A 15834-nucleotide genomic window follows, 5' to 3' on the forward strand; every position below is an offset into this window, starting at 1 on the left:
TTTTTTTCCTTCCATTCATGCCTCTCTGCTTCTCACACCTCCTGATCTGAAGGCCTCCCTAGATCTGGGTTGGCGCTATTTCAGTATCCACTCACTTGCCTTCCATGAGATGCAGACTCACAGTTACTCTCAACAACTAGAGGACACTGATGTGGAGCTGACCCATCATAAAGGCTCTGTATCCTGGGATTCAAACTGGCAGGACAGGTAAAGATTTGGAAGAGGCTTACTAAATTTTTTTTTTGAAAAATTTATAAATTTTTAAAAAGCCCTGGAGAAAAGGGAGACAATGTCTGGATTTTGGTCCTGGCTCTTCTAGAATTATGTGACCACATATAAGTTGCTTTAACTCTATGCCCCTGTTCCCTCACTTGCTGAGCTCTTGGTCCCTTCCCAAGTGTGGAGCAGCTCCTGTGATTGTGTAATTCTGCTTTGTTGGCTGATCCGATCTCTCCCCAAAGAGTTGTCATCCACAGATTTATTAAAGTTCAGTGGCTAATTCTTCTATAAAATCAGGGTTACTGGTGAGCACGTAGTCAGGGTGGAGATATTTGGGAAAGGTCCTACTAAACCAGCCTCAAGAAGACCTATGTTGTATTCAAACCAGGGAGAGGCTGGAGCTTTACATCTAAATCCATTATTCAGCGTCTGGTGTATAACTGCTTAAAAGCAGCCATGCTTGTTACCCCCTCAGGATCCCATGGTGTAGATTTTTATTTTTACCGCGTCTTATCTTTGCTGTTGTATTTTTATCCTTAGGCTTGAAGGGTGCCCTTCACGGAGATGTGTGAAGACACAAACACTCGCATCTGGGAACATGCGGTGCTACATCCTTCTCAGTAGTGTTCTCAGTAAAAATAGCTTCTCCTGATAAAAATTATGGGTAAAAATGTAAAAACCTAACAGCCGGTGGCCCCTTTAAGAAATTGAACATAATAGCTTTCTGTGCTGGGAGACAAATGTGAATTTTATAAGAGCAGAGGGGTTGCATCCAGGTGCGTTTGAAGGTCAGTCTCCATTGAAGGCCAAGGGTCTACTGAGGGGAACCAGCAGGTCAATTGCACATGAGATGAGATAACAACTAATTTAGAGTTTTTCTAGATCAGCTTCCAATGTATAAAGGAAATTCTCTCCATGTACCTCAAGAAATGAAAACCTTTACCAGATGGCTGTAGACACGGCAAAAGTCAAGAAAGTTTCCTTGTAGGAACCCAGGAACATAATCACAGCCAGGCCTCCACAACCAGGCCTAAGGGGCTCCTGGGACCACAGGAATAGGTCATGTGGTCCTATAGTTAGGCTCTATAGTTAATGTCTACTTCTTAATCCCCTGCTACCACTAATTGCCCTTAACCTCTTCTTTCTTTTTCATAACGTCTGCTTATTAGTAATTTCTGCTTCCCCATTTCTCTGGTTTGCACATGGACCACCATGACTTTTAAAAACTTATCTTTCATTTCCTGTTTCTATGGATCAAGTCCTCATTCTCAACTCACTTTCCCTATTGAAATTCCCAAGAGAAAGGGTCAAATTGGTCCAGTTCATCTTTTCTTCCAGAGCCAGGCCGTGGACTGCCTTTCAGGGACTGACTGACCTTGGGTCCGTTACCACACTTGGCTCAGTGGGCTGTGACCAGAAGGAGGAGTCCTATTAGTCAGTAATTCAAAACCCACAACAGCCCAAGGGGCTGTGGGCAGAGGCTACTCCTCTTAGAAGGACGAAAAGTGTGAGCGACACCACCATGGCTGGCGAGTCAAATCCAGGGACATTCTGGAGACGTGAGACTGGCTTTTCTTATCTGCCTCTTGAAATTAAGAAAAGAATAAAGCCTATGATTCGTATAATAAACAGTCACTACTGAAGAGTTGGAGTCAGGCAAAGGAGCTGGTTGAAAAAGAAGGTTCAGCTGAAGAGACGGTTCTAGGAACAATAGTGAGGGTGGGGGGAGAAGAAAGGAAAGAGAGGAAGAGGAAGAGCAAGGATGAGGACAGGGAGGGGCCCAGGGTGGTGGGAGAGAGGGATCAGGTTTGCAGAGGAGACAGGGAGCAGGGAAGGGAGAGGGCGTTTCCTAGTGAGAACTGAGCCACCTACGAGGTAAGCATCACACGGCCTTGAGCTTTAGGGCTGTGGTTAGCACGGTGGCTCTAACCAGTGCTACTGCCTTTTAACATTCAAGGTAAAGCCTGACAACACTGTGTGCTGGAGAGTGTGGACAATAGGAACTATAAGACATTGCTGGCAAGAGTTAAAATGGTATAAACACTCAGCAAAACAGCTTGGCCTGACCTAGTAAATTTGAAGATGCACATACTCATAGTTCAGCAACTCCGCTTCTGTGTGTATGACCTGGAGAAACTTGGGCACATATGCACTAGGATGCGTTTTCTAGGATGATTTATAGCAGCATTGCTCTGAAATGGCAAAAACTGAAAACAGCCTAAATGCGTATCCACAGTAGAGCGGGGAAGCTTTTGGTATAGTCACACAGCGATTGTATTGAATATAATGAAAATGAATGAACTTCAGTGATGCACAACAATACGCATGAGTCCTACAAACACAATGTTCGTAACAGGAGCCCGAGGCAAGAGAATACATATGTATAACTTCATTTATAGACGTTCCAAAGTTGGTCAAACCAAGCTATCATGTTTTGGGACATACCCTTAAATGATACCAAGAAAAGAAGAATTTAATTTTGTCTTAAAACAGAATTGCCTGGTTGTGCCAGAATGTAACAGAAGATGGCAAAAAAAAAAAAAAAAGAGTGTACAGTAATTTGGAGAAGGTCCAAGGGGAAGTGAACTTTATTTTTCTTCATTTATAATACTTCCAAATAATGAGTTTGAAAGAAGCAATGAAATGTTTTAAAATGATGACAAATTTGATTTAATGTTGATAGGTTTATTTATGAGATGAAAAAAAGATGTGTGAATTTTTTAAACTGGAAAATTATATGTGGGAGGGTATAAAAAGAATAAAACAAGAGCTTAGTTTTCATTCTGTTAAAATGGGAAATTGATTCTGAGTGCGCAGAATGTTCTTCGTAAGAAATGGTAGAAATCATTCTGGTCTTCTATGCATTTGCCCAGCCAAACATTCCTTATATCACCAAAATAATTTTCATAATGAATGAAATACAACCATGGATATTTACAAAGGTTGGCACAATAACAGCCCACAAATTTATTATTTAAAAATTATCTTCTCTAGGTTTAAAATATTCTTGCCAATTGGTAACAGTAATAACCTGCACTTGTAGGACTTTCTTTAAAACCTCAAAGATGATGGTAAATTTGCATGGCTACCAGCTGGAAGGACAGACTTCCTGCTTTCTATTTCCTTGACCAGCTCCCTACTGGAACACAAAGAGAATCTAAGTGTCAAAGGAAATGATCTTAATAGATGGGGAAGGTTTATGAAGCATAATTAATGGAGCAAGAAATTTAATCACTGGGGATGCAGTCTGCTGAACAAAAAGGATAATTTGTATGAAAAATAAAATAGACATGAAAACCAAACCAAACAAAACAAAAACAAAACAAAACAAAAACCAAAAAAACCCAAACCCAAAAACTTGTATGGAGCCCCTGCAGACTTCGTGGGATCCCGGCCTGTGATGAAGGGTGTGAACTCTGGCATCTTTGTCTGACAAGGAGAATGTCAGGACTGTAACAAGGAGAGAAGCAAGTCAGTGTGGATAAAGTTGCTTCCTAAATACTGTGACCATCTGCTGGCCAAATGGCAAGCTATACTTTGTTCCATGGACGGGAACAATTTGGAATAAAGGTTATGCTGTGAACAGATGCTGAAAATCTCTTCTTGAGAAACTAAAATTCAGGGGCAAAATTAGCCAGAATCAACTTTAAAAATGAGGCTTCAAAAAGTCAATATTGAATTCTGTGACTAGTAACTAGCTGTATGATTAAAACAGCACTTCTGAAAGGTTTCCACCGAAATAATCCTCACCACCGAGTCCCGATTTGATTGCATCAATGACCAAGATGAGTGAAAGAGGACTTTACAGCAGATAGAAAATTTGTAACATATACTGTAGATGTCATTTTTGTGCTCTGTTCGTAATATATCTGATTTTTTAAAAACTCTGATTATTTAAATTATTTACCATCAAGGAGAATGTATGCTTTAAAAAAATCATCCAGAAAGGGCTCCAATGGAAAGTGGTGATCCTGGTGATTCTGAGAAGCCTGGGGTTGCAGCAAGATCTGGACACCCACTCCTCTATTTCACTAAAGATGAGTTCTGCTTTAAACCTCAGAGAAGACTTTTAAGTCATAAACATTCTAGAGGTAAATAAGACCCTGGCTATAATCTATTCAAATCCTATTATTTTAACAGAAAGAAAAGCTAAGGTACAAGGTTATCACATTAATTTGGCCACAAAACCAAAACTAAAGTTAGGCTTCCTAATTCCTATGTCGGAGTAGGTTCTAGTACATGAGGACAGAGTCCTGATTGTTTCCTTGAATGACAGACCCTCGTCCTTTTGCAGATCTTAACTCCACTTGCCTGCTCATCACAGGTCCCCAGCTCCAAGCACAGAACCTGGTACGTAGAAAAGACTCACTAAATATTTACTCAAAGAATGACTAGAATTTACTCAGAGAGTAAAGATGAAAGAACTTTATTCAAGTTCATACTCTTATGTGTGGAGTTGCTGGACCACAAGAACAAGTATTTTATATTTTTATGGATCTTGCCAAAGATATCTACAAAATAATTCTGCTCCTTGCTTCTCCCACCACCGTGTGAGGGTGTCTGACTGTTTATGAATTGTCTATTCATGTCTTCTGCCCCTTTTATTATTGAGTTGTTTGTTTATTTCTTAACCATAATTTAAAAGTTTCTTCTATGTTAAACAAAGTACCTCTTTTCTGTCAATTGAGTTGCAACTGTTTTTTTCCTTGTATTTTATTTTTATTGCCTTCTCTGTAATTTCTTTTGATATATATGTTTAAAAATTTGTATGTCATTGACTCTGTCAATGCTTCTTTTATGATTTGGAGTTTTATATCATATTTTAAAAGACTATCCTACTGCAAGATTATTTTTGTTTATTAATTTTTAAAAATCATTTAACTTTTTTTGTTTTGGGGTTTTTTTTTTTTGAGGGATTAATAGGTTTGTTTGTTTGTTTGTTTGTTTAATGGAGGTACTGGGGATTGAACCCAGGACCTCATGCATGCTAAGCACGTGCTCTACCACTGAGCTATACCCACCCCACCAAGATTATTTTTAGAATCAACAATATTTTTCCAGTGTGTTTATGATTTAAATTCATATATTGATTCTCCAAAAATATCTTTTGATGCAGAGGTAGAGCTCTAGCTAACCAAATATTTTGGAACTGTTCAATCATTTAAAAGTGCGGTTACCTTAAAAATAGCTATGATTGGGTCAGTGGTGACAACTGAGTGGTATCCAATACGGCTTAGTCTTGGGGAATCCAAGTATGGTGTTAGTCAGTTCAGATACAGGCAGCACCACCTGCTTCCTCCCAGCCTCTGATTGTTCTATTGCTTCCCAGATCAGTCACCAAGCTGTGTGTTTTCATTGGTGCACAGCTCTCAAACTTTCACTGAGCTGGGAAGCTTGGGTTCTAATCCAAGATCTGCCTGCTGGTGTGATTTTAGGCACATGTCTTTACTTCTCAGAGTTGCAATTTCTTTTTTTACAAAATAAGAATATGAGATGATAACCTTCATGATTTTTCCAGAAACAAAATCCTACAATCCTATAATGTCTTCCAGTTTCCACTTCACTCCTACAGATACTATAAATAATCCACAATTGGATACCCTGTTGGGATCTGAAAATTATCCAAACTATACTCATCTCTTATATTCTTCACCCCAAAAGAGCTTTTGCTTTTTTTTAAATTGAAGTATAGCTGATTTACAATGTTGTGTTAGTTTCTGGTGTACAGCATAGTGATTCAGTTATACATATATATACATATATATTCTTTTTCATTACAGGTTTTTATAAGATATTGAATATAGCTCCCTCTGCTATACAGTAGGACTTTGTTGTTTATCTATTGTATATATAGTAGTTTGAGAGCTTTTACTTTTGATGTTCCCTCTGCCCAGAATGTTTTTCTTACAGTTATCTATATGTTTCTTGGCCTATCTTCCTTCAGGTCTGTGATCAAATGCAATTCTGGCAGAAATGCCTTCACTTAGTCACTTAATAAAATAGCAAACTCTACCCCTCCAAACATTATTCTTTTCACTTTACTCTGCTGAAGTTTTTTGTATAGAACTTTTGCTACCTGACATAGTGCATATTTACATATTGCTGTATTCCCAAATAGTATGTGTATCAGTCAGCTTTTGCTGCAGCAACAAATAGCCCCAGTACTTCAGTGGCTTGCGGCAACAAATATTCATCTCTTGCTTGTGTCACATGACGGCTGTGGGTAGGCTGCAGCATTACTCAGTTCTCCTGAACACACCCAGGCTCTGGTAGGCTTGCTTCCACTTCAGGATGGAGTTGAAAAAACATTCCTTCTCTAAGATAAAGTGTTTTTCTGATGAAGGGCAGGAAGATAAATAGGCAGAGCCAAACCAGGAAATCTCATTTAAAACTTCTCCTCAGATGTGACAGTCACATCTGCTCAGATTCCATTAGCCAAAGCATGTCGTGTAACCAAGCACAAAGTCCAAAGGTCAAGTAGAATATGTACTCCTCTCACAGGATCAGGGCCAAGTCACATGACAATAAATGGAGATCTAATTAGATGCAATAATCCTATTGTTAAGAGCAATAATCCAATGCAAAAGATATAAACTCCATGACTTTGTTCTTTTTCTATAGTCTCCCTAAGGCCTAGAAGAGTAGGCATTCAGTAAATAGTATTTGATGGACAAAGAAACAATCCTTTCATCCTTCCTAGCTCCACTCTTACTGCTAGAACAAACCCCCACTTAGCCTCACCCTCACCACCATGGCTTTGATGTGGCTAAGAGAGACAGGATGGACTGAATAATCTTCTATCATCCTTGTAGGCCAGTGATTATGGGATAATGAAAGACATTTTCAACTTTGTGATGAAGTGTCTGCATTTTTGGGGACTCCTTAAACACTGTGTTTTTCTCACAAATTCCAGCTTCGATATTGGCATGCTGCTCATTTCATGTTGCGTATATGGTGGTACCTCGGACCCACCACAGCCAACTCTACCACCCCTGCCCTGCACCTCTCCCGCTGGGCATTGGTCTCTCCTGAGACAGAGTGCAAAGCCGGACTGTCAGGCTGGGTGGACAAAACCTGGCTCTTCTCTCCCTCAGTGAGAGACAACGGCTTTTTGGGTGAGTTATTTCATGGAGGAAAGTTCAAACTGAAATACATGGAATGCCTAAATAAAGTTGCCTTTTCCCTGAGGCACTCAGCCTGGATGTCAGTCATGGCTAGGAGCTTGTGTTCTGGAGTCCATCAGACTGGTCTTAAATTCCTGGTATATTTTCTAGTTGGTTGATCTTGGGTTTGTTCCTTCCTTCTCTAAGCCTCAGTTTTTAAATCTATAAACTTGTATCAATAATAGGGCATTATGAGAATTTAAAAAGCAATGTTTTAAAGAGTTTAGCATAATACTGGCAAACAGCAGGCACTTAATAAACGACATCTGTTACTTCCTAAAGTATATGAATATGTAGTGACTCATAGTCACAGCATTACTGTTTCTTACCCATGAGGAAGGAAAGAGAAGTGAGATATGTGGTAAGCTCAACGTCACACATTCAGGGCTGCAGCCCAGGTTTCTGATCAATCCTCTGTTCTCTGGATACAGATGATAGAACAGACAGAACTGTATTAAAACACTTATCCAGTTCCTATTTATTAATGTGTAGTGTGAGGCTTCCATCCTCCACTCACCCCTGTGGCTATTTCCCAGAGTAGATCCGCTGAAGCCCTGGTTTCTAAGCCTGTTAATACTTGTTCCAAGAGAACGAGTCTGTGATCAAACAAGTTTAATGCTAGATTTAAAAGGCTGAGCAGTTTCCATTTTTTCCCACAGAGCTTTTAGTATGCTGATGTTCATGTTGAATCTGCAAGAGGGAAATATAGAATTTCCCACTTTTATTTGACCATATAATCCTGCCTCCTCCATCCACAAAGAGGGAGCCTTCTGCAGGAGACGCTTTGTGAAACACTCCCAGGGCAGCTTAAAATGGAAGCTAACACACAGAGTTGCAGAAAAACCTAGAGGACACACTAGTGACCGGATGTAGGAAACAAGTTGCAAAAATGAAATAAGTAAATGAAAACTCTGTAGACTCCAAGGACAAGTAGATTAGGGAGGTAATTTTGTAGAGTGGCAAGTCAGGTGATGATGTGTATGATGAGACTGGGTGGAACCAAGGGATGGAAGCTTCATTCCCTTTAGCTTTAATACTGGACAACAATGTCATCAGATTCCCGATGACAAATGGCTGTTCTTTCTAGATTTGCATCGCTCATATTGTTGGCCATAAGGGTAGTTCATATTTTAAGTCAGGCAGCTTATCTAATTATGCCTTTTCCTATCCTTCAAATCCTCTTAGCTCCTGGCACTTTGCCCTTAAAATTGAATTAGTTCAGTGCTCTGAGGTTATAGAAACCAGACTCTATTTGGAGCTGTAGATCCAGTGTCACCAATGGCTTAATGGAGATTCCCCGTGGACACACTCACTGTCTAATGAAGCAGAGGCCCCCGAATATGTGAAAATAAAACTGCTGCAGATTTCTTTCTTTTCCTAGTTTCAGCTTCTTTGCTATAATATTGTCATGTTGTCTCTGAAAGAAATTAAGGATTTATAAGTAGCTAGATGCCTAAGTCAAAAATATGAAACTTCTTGGTATTTTTAAAGTCTGTCAATGGCCAGAGCCTTTTTACTGTCTGAGATGGCTTTAGTCCATCTGATTCCAGCCACATCAGCTCTGTAGTCAGGAACGACATTGTTAGGTTCACCTGACACGGAGTTTTAGTGAAATAGAGACAGTTCCATGGTTATTACATCTTCAGGCTCTTCTCCTCATGAGTACCTGGGAGGGTTACTGTTTTCTTTACTAATGGGTGCTTCTTTCAGAATTTATGTTCTTTAAAAGCATCACAGTCTCACAAAACCCTGAAAGAACTAGAGATGAAGGTCCTCGGAGCCAGCCATGGGTCATTTTTTTAACGAAGGAGAGCGAGTTTGGGCAGCATTTGCAAGCAGGGTATTTTTAGTGGGTCATAAGCAAAAGTGGTTAACTGACTCCCAAATTGTAGCTCTAGTCCAGCATCCATCTCAAACTTCATATCCATTTACCCAACTGTCTTCTGGATATTTCCACTTAAGTGTTCCAGAGGCAACTCAAACACATGTCAGATATTTAACTCCACAGCTCTCTCCCCTTCCCGTCCTCTCTTATAGCCTTGGTTTTAGCATCCACACTGAAGTCTTGACTTTTCCCTCTTCCTTTCCCTAATGTCAAATTCACATCCAACTTCCTTTGCTTTCTCTTAAACTTTCCTCCAGTCTCTCTTGTCCATTTCTTTACTCACCACGCGCACCGTGTTTAGCCTCAACCACTACTTAGAGGCTAACCTCACTGCCTTCATTCTTGTCCCCTTCCAAGTTGCCATACACACATCATTGCTAGAGGGACTTATTTAAAAACAAAATGGATCATATCATTAACCTGTTTGAACATCTTCCTAGACTCTTTGCCCACTCCTAATAGGAGAAATTTCCAGATCCTTAGCATGGCTCACAGGATCCTCTGTATTGTGCCCTCACTTGACTTCCTGTCCTCCTCCTCCTGCTCCCTGTCCCATAATTATTGTCCCAGCAACCCTGAAATACTTATGCTTTGGCACATATGCCATGTTGTTTTTTATCTCTATGTTCTTTGTTTATGATCTTCTCCTTGTAATACAACTTCACTCTCATCCCTTCCTTTCATTTACCTCTTTTTTTTTGAGACTTTGCCATTTGAAAGATCTGTTCAGGCATCATGAGCTCTAGAAATCTTCCCTGGCCTCCTCTCTTCCCTAGTCCACCCAGATCAGATTAGGCTTTTCTCCTGATTACCCTCTTGATTTTCTGTGAAAATCACAAATGCTGTGCTTGCTGCATCATGGAATAGTCCGTCTGATGTGTGCCGGTCTCCCCCACTGAACTGGGAAAGACTTGTAGATAAGGGCTGAGTCTTAAAATATTTTTGTTTCTCAACACCTGTCACACTCCTTGGCAGAAAGTTGGGCACTCCGTGAATATCCCTGGATTGAGTAATTATCCAAAGACATCTGTCACTTTCAGAAAATGTTTTTGTAAATCTATATGAGAAGTCACTTATTGGCAACAAAAAGAGGTGCAAAAAATAATGTGCAACTGAAAGACGGTTGATATGTGGGCATACTGGCGATGGAATCTAAGAAGTTATGTGATATTGGAAAAGCCCCAGGTCTGTGTGATTGTTCGGTCTCTCTATAAGAAACTGGGTCATAGTACTTCTACCCATGCAGAGGGAGTTTCTAAGCACTGGGGAGGGACAACTGATCAAATGGTCTGTTCATCTGTGATGAGGTTGTGAATGTCTGCTTCTCTCTGCCTCAGTAAACTTGGATACCACGTAAAGAAGGAAAAGAAGTCTTACTCTATTTTACTCTTTTTTTCATTCTCTCCCGTCCCCTCCCGACCCCTCAAGTGTGCCTCTGTTGGAAATGGGGGCAGAGAACTTGCAGTTTTCTCACAGATCCAATCCATTAAATGGTCTTACCTCTGAATATCCTCCTTGTATGTAAATGACAGTTTTTGGACATTTTTCTGGGGAGGAGAGAATAAGATCCTTTCGTGTAAATGTTACTCATGCTGTAAAGTGTCATATTGTCCTTTTAGCTGTTAACTTCTTTTTTATCTTCTTGATTTATTTTCCCTTTAAAGAAGCATTTATTAAGCCCATGCTGTGCCTTCAGCCATGTGGAGGACACAAGAGAAATGCAGGGCTCTGGTTCTGTCCTCAAGGACCCCAGACAACCCTGGCGGGGAGGAAGCACAAAGAAGCACGTGCATCAATGTGCCACATGTAATCAGGTGTGCGGGCCTCTCCCTGGGCCCCTGTCAGCAGAATGCAATCTTTTCCCTTGCTCCATTAAACCTTGTTTCCTCACTTGCTGAGCTCTTGGTCCCTTCTCAAGTGTGGAGCAGCTCCTGTGATTCTGTAATTCTGCTTTGTTGGCTGATCCGATCTTTCCCTGAAGAGTTTTCACCCACAGATTTATTAAAGTTCAGTGGCTAATTCTTCTGTAAAATCAGGGTTGCTAGTGAGAGCACGTAGTCAGGGTGAAGATATTTGGGAAAGGTCCTGCTAAACCAACCTCGAGAATACCTACATTGTATTCAAACCAGGGAGAGGCTGGAGTTTTACATCAAAAGCCATTATTCAGCGTCCGGTGTATGTCCATTTAAAAGCAGCCATCCTTGTTACCCCCTCAGGATCCCATGGTGTAGATTTTTATTTTTACAGTGTCTTATCTTTGCTATTGTATTTTTATCCTTTGGCTTGAAGGGTGCCCTTCACTGAGATGTGTGAAGACACAAATACTTCCATTTGGGAACACGCAGCGCTACATCCTTCTCAATAGTGTCTTCAGTAAAAATAGCTTCATCTGTCAAATGGGAGGTGGGAGAGTAATGATGCCCACCTCACAGGGTTGATCATGGATTTAATAAGTTAGAACACGTAAATCCACTTAGAGAAATGCCTGGCACGTGATAAGAACTTGGGCGTGGGTATAACTCAGTAGCAGAGTGCATGTGTGCTTAGCATGCGTGAGGTCCTGGGGTGAATCCCCAGTACCACCATTAAAAGAAAAAAAAATCTAAAAAATGATACGAAACTCTGTAAATGTTAGTTTTGATGATTATTAACATTTGGGTTGCTTCCACGTTGCTAGTTAGAACAACAAAAGACTTTTGAGGTTGGTTGTGAACAATTGAAATGGTTTGAGTGCAATTCCTCCTTTAGTTTCTCCTCCTCCACCTTTCTTTGATATGAATCTGGATCTCTCCATAGACTTTCTTCATATCTTCCTTGGCTAACTTACAGCCCTACCACTTGTTCTGATGGAAGGACAATTAATTAGTTTTCCTTAGAATTGCACCACTTACATGATTAGAAAACTCTATTCCTACTGAAGTATTAGTTCTTAGCTTCTTCTTTTATTATGGTCCAGATTTCATAGTGTTTGGCTGGTATGTTTGGTACTCTGTTTATTTCCTTGGTTATGTTTATCTTCTTACATAAGAAAGTGCACAAAAGGAACTATGTGAGTCTAAGTTTTGGCCAAGACCCCAAGGCAAATGATAGCGCACTGCAAAGTGAGGTGCATGGCCACCAGGAGGACTCACAGAGGAGGAAGTGGTCACAAACCTGTATTTTTCAGCTCTTAGCTGAACACCCACTGTTAACCTTTAAAAAAATTAAGAACATAAAAAAAGGCTTTAGGGATAGGGGACGGTTCATTGAGAGACCTGTTAGTGTGCTGGTGTTCTCAGTTTTGCCTCTAGTCCCCTCAATAATAAGCCTGAAGAGGAGGACCTGCCCCTCACTCTAAGCCTAGGACAAGGAGATTCACCAGGTCCACTCAGCTTCTCCGGACCTGAGCAGCCCAGGGGACTGGTGCCTGGCCCACACATTAAGGCGTCTAGAAGGAGTGGGACTCTGGCAGGCTGCTCTGAGAGTGGGGTGAATGAATAAGAGAATTGCCTAGGTACAACATAAGCTACCAGAGCTTATTGGGGCCAAATGTATGAGTGTCTCCATGGGCCAGATGTGGGCCAGAAATGAGAGATGGGGTGACTTCTATTAGATCTAGTTCAAGACAGCTGCCTACAGGGTAAGGAGGCCTTGGCAGGAGGGCCTGGAAGGGTACCACAGGATGCTCAGTATTGAGGAAGGACATTAGCAACCAGGGTGGAGATGCAGTCTTTCATCAAGGGGGTGGTAGACGAGACATCTTCAGCAATGTTGTGACCCCAAATGGGATCCTCTGAGATTAAGAGTCAGTTTTAAATATTTGCCAGGCCCAAGGAGCACCTGCTTTACACGGGGCCAGGCTAGTCATATCTTCATTGACCAATAGGGGCAGAAAGCATGGGGAGCGAGAAGAGGAAAGAGGGGTAAAACTAAGGCACAGATGGAAAGAAGAAAAAATTCCCACCCTTCACCATTGGAGGTGCCTCCCAGTAGCCTGATTAAGTTTGCCAGAGGGGACAGAACTTAACTCTGGGTGAGGATCAACTTTTCAATATACTGAGCTACTGAGCTGGAGAAATTAATTATTGAAATTAGATCTTTTTTTTAAAGTTTAACTAAAGATATTAGAGGACTTCTAATTATGTGAGAATGACCAGAAGACCCCTGGAATTTGTATTTTCATCCAAAGGAACAAGGAAGAAGTTGGCTTCAGGAGTGAACAGCAAAGACAGCAGCGGAGCTGCTTTTGGATGAAACACTTGAATTCCACGTTTGAAACATATAAGATTGCATTTGCTTTATTGAAGATGGATTTTTTTCCTTCTTTTTTTATTCTGTCTTCTTTTGATGACTTTCAAGGTAAGGGGTTGAAATAAAAATGTCTTTACCAACTTTAAGTAGAGAGATCATGTAAAAGAATACTCTGATTAAACATTTCTTCAATTATTTTCAGCAAAGGGAAAGCATAAAAGAATTTAATAAAAACTTTTGGGCTTTCAGGTTAAAAACGGGGGAGACATAGCTATTTACTACCAGATGAGTGATATAAAGAAATAAAAAATTAATTTAGTCCTTTAAAAAAATTTAGAAATAGATTTAAATTTATAGAAAAGTTGCCTAGTTAGTACAGAGAGTTCCTTTATACCCCATACCCAGTTTCATCTATTATTAATATTTTATATTAGGAGGGTACATTAGTCACAATTAATGAGCCATATTAACGAACCATAATTAATAAACACATTATTATTAGCTAAAGTCCATATTTTTAATATTTTAATTAAAGTCCTTAGTTTTTATCTAAAATCCTTTTTCTATCCCATGATCCCACCCAGGTTTTCACATTACATTTCATCGCCATGAAATGTAACTTAGGAAAATCAGTTTCACAGATTTCTCTTGTTTTTGATGACCTTGACATTTTTGAGGAATACTGATCAGGTAGTTTATGGAATATGACTCAATTAGGGTGCTTCTGATATTTTTCTTATGATTAGATTGGGTTTATGAGTTTCTGGGAGGAAGAGCACAGAGGTACAGTGTCATTCTCATAATATTATATCAACGATCTATATTATCAAAAAAAAGGACACTTAATTAGGAGGAGTACCTGCTTTATTATTGAAATCATTGGAATGTTGGAATGAAGTGGACTTCTAAAATCTGAGTTGTAGACCAAAGTAATAAAGAGTGTTTAAAAGTATGAGATTTTAAATAGAGAGGAGAAGAGGGGAAAAGAAAACATGAGCCAGACATGTGAAGGACTAAGTACGTGGCTTATCACACAAATTGCTCTTAATTTGGCATTTCTGGTAGCTCTGGCTTTGTGGGTGTGTGACCTGAGCAATTGCATAGGACCTGGTGCTCAAAAGGAACTCAAACCTGGTTTAATGCTCTGTTGTTGCTGTCTTGAAATTTTCCGTAATTGTTGAACAAGGACCCCTGCATAAGGAAACATTCTTAGACAGACGATGTTTATCTTGTATAAGTCAGTGCTAGAAAGGCAAACCTAGTATCTCCCAAAACTTTCTGAAATCTGATGTGGCATAGTGCTTAGAACGGGCATTTTTTGGAGAAAGTGATCCTTCTTGGAAGAATCCTTTCTTTCAGAGAGAGCTTGAAAATGTAAAGATAGAGGAGACAAGGATATTTCCTGCCTGTCACAAAAGCCAGAAAGGCAAATATTGAACCAAAAACAGGAATGAAAGGGGTCTGGTTTTTCTCTTATAGGCCTTCTTATGACTAAAAATGGCTTATTTTTATTTCAGCCAATTAAAAAAAGTTTACTCCTTATGAGATTAAGATACTTGAGAATTGGACAAATAAATAATGTGAAGAATTAAAGTGTATTTTCTTACTGAAATTCAAAAATGTGACAGTTGTATCTCTGTTTTAAATGTTCATAGGAATTTTTTATGTATTGAGTAACACATGCATACATGCTTTTCTCACTTGTTTTTTTTTTAATTATTTTACTTTTTGGGGGCGGGGAGGTAATTAGGTACTGAGGATTGAACCCAGGACCTTGTGTATGCTAAGCATGTACTCTATCCCTTGGCTATACCCTCCCCAACTTCTCACTTGTTATAATCAATATAAATGTTGATTTTTTAAAGTATCCTTTAAAATATATGAATTCAAGAAGGTTTGACAGTGATTTTCCTCCAAGAAACAGAAATCAGGATTGTTGATGGGAGATGTAGCATTGGCAAATGAAAAGAATTGGTGGGGTGAGGAATTGTGAAATCAATAAAATGTTTTTCTCTCTTTAAAAAGTACATGATACAGCCTTGTAAACGGACTAGACTTCAATACATTTTTTTAAAAAGGGTAACAGGTTTTCTGTCACATTTGCTCTTTCATTCAAGGCCGATCATTATTAAGCATACTCTCCAAGGTCCCAAGATACCTAAAGCCAGAGATAAAAAAGAACAACGTTAGCGGGACCTAACCTACCCAATTCTAAGTCTTACTGTCAAGCTACAGTTGTCACCACCATATGGCACTAGTGTCAGGATAGACACATACACCACTGGGACATTATGGGAAGTCCAGATGTAGTCCATTCAAAAACAGACTTTTGATCTT

At 39.8% G+C, this 15834-nt stretch overlaps 1 long non-coding RNA gene across 1 annotated transcript in view; it reads left to right on the forward strand.

Annotated features, from left to right (window-relative positions):
• Positions 1-13578, forward strand: part of LOC135321598 (uncharacterized) — a 102395-nt gene extending 88817 nt beyond the window's left edge. Inside the window, exons 3-4 of the long non-coding RNA XR_010381467.1 lie at positions 4514-4569; positions 13436-13578. This is a non-coding gene — a long non-coding RNA (uncharacterized LOC135321598). The remainder of the gene's footprint in view (positions 1-4513; positions 4570-13435) is intronic.
• Positions 13579-15834: the final 2256 nt, after the last annotated feature.

This window comes from Camelus dromedarius, chromosome 6 (genome assembly GCF_036321535.1).
Source record: "Camelus dromedarius isolate mCamDro1 chromosome 6, mCamDro1.pat, whole genome shotgun sequence".
Classification (NCBI taxonomy): Eukaryota; Metazoa; Chordata; class Mammalia; order Artiodactyla; family Camelidae; genus Camelus; species Camelus dromedarius.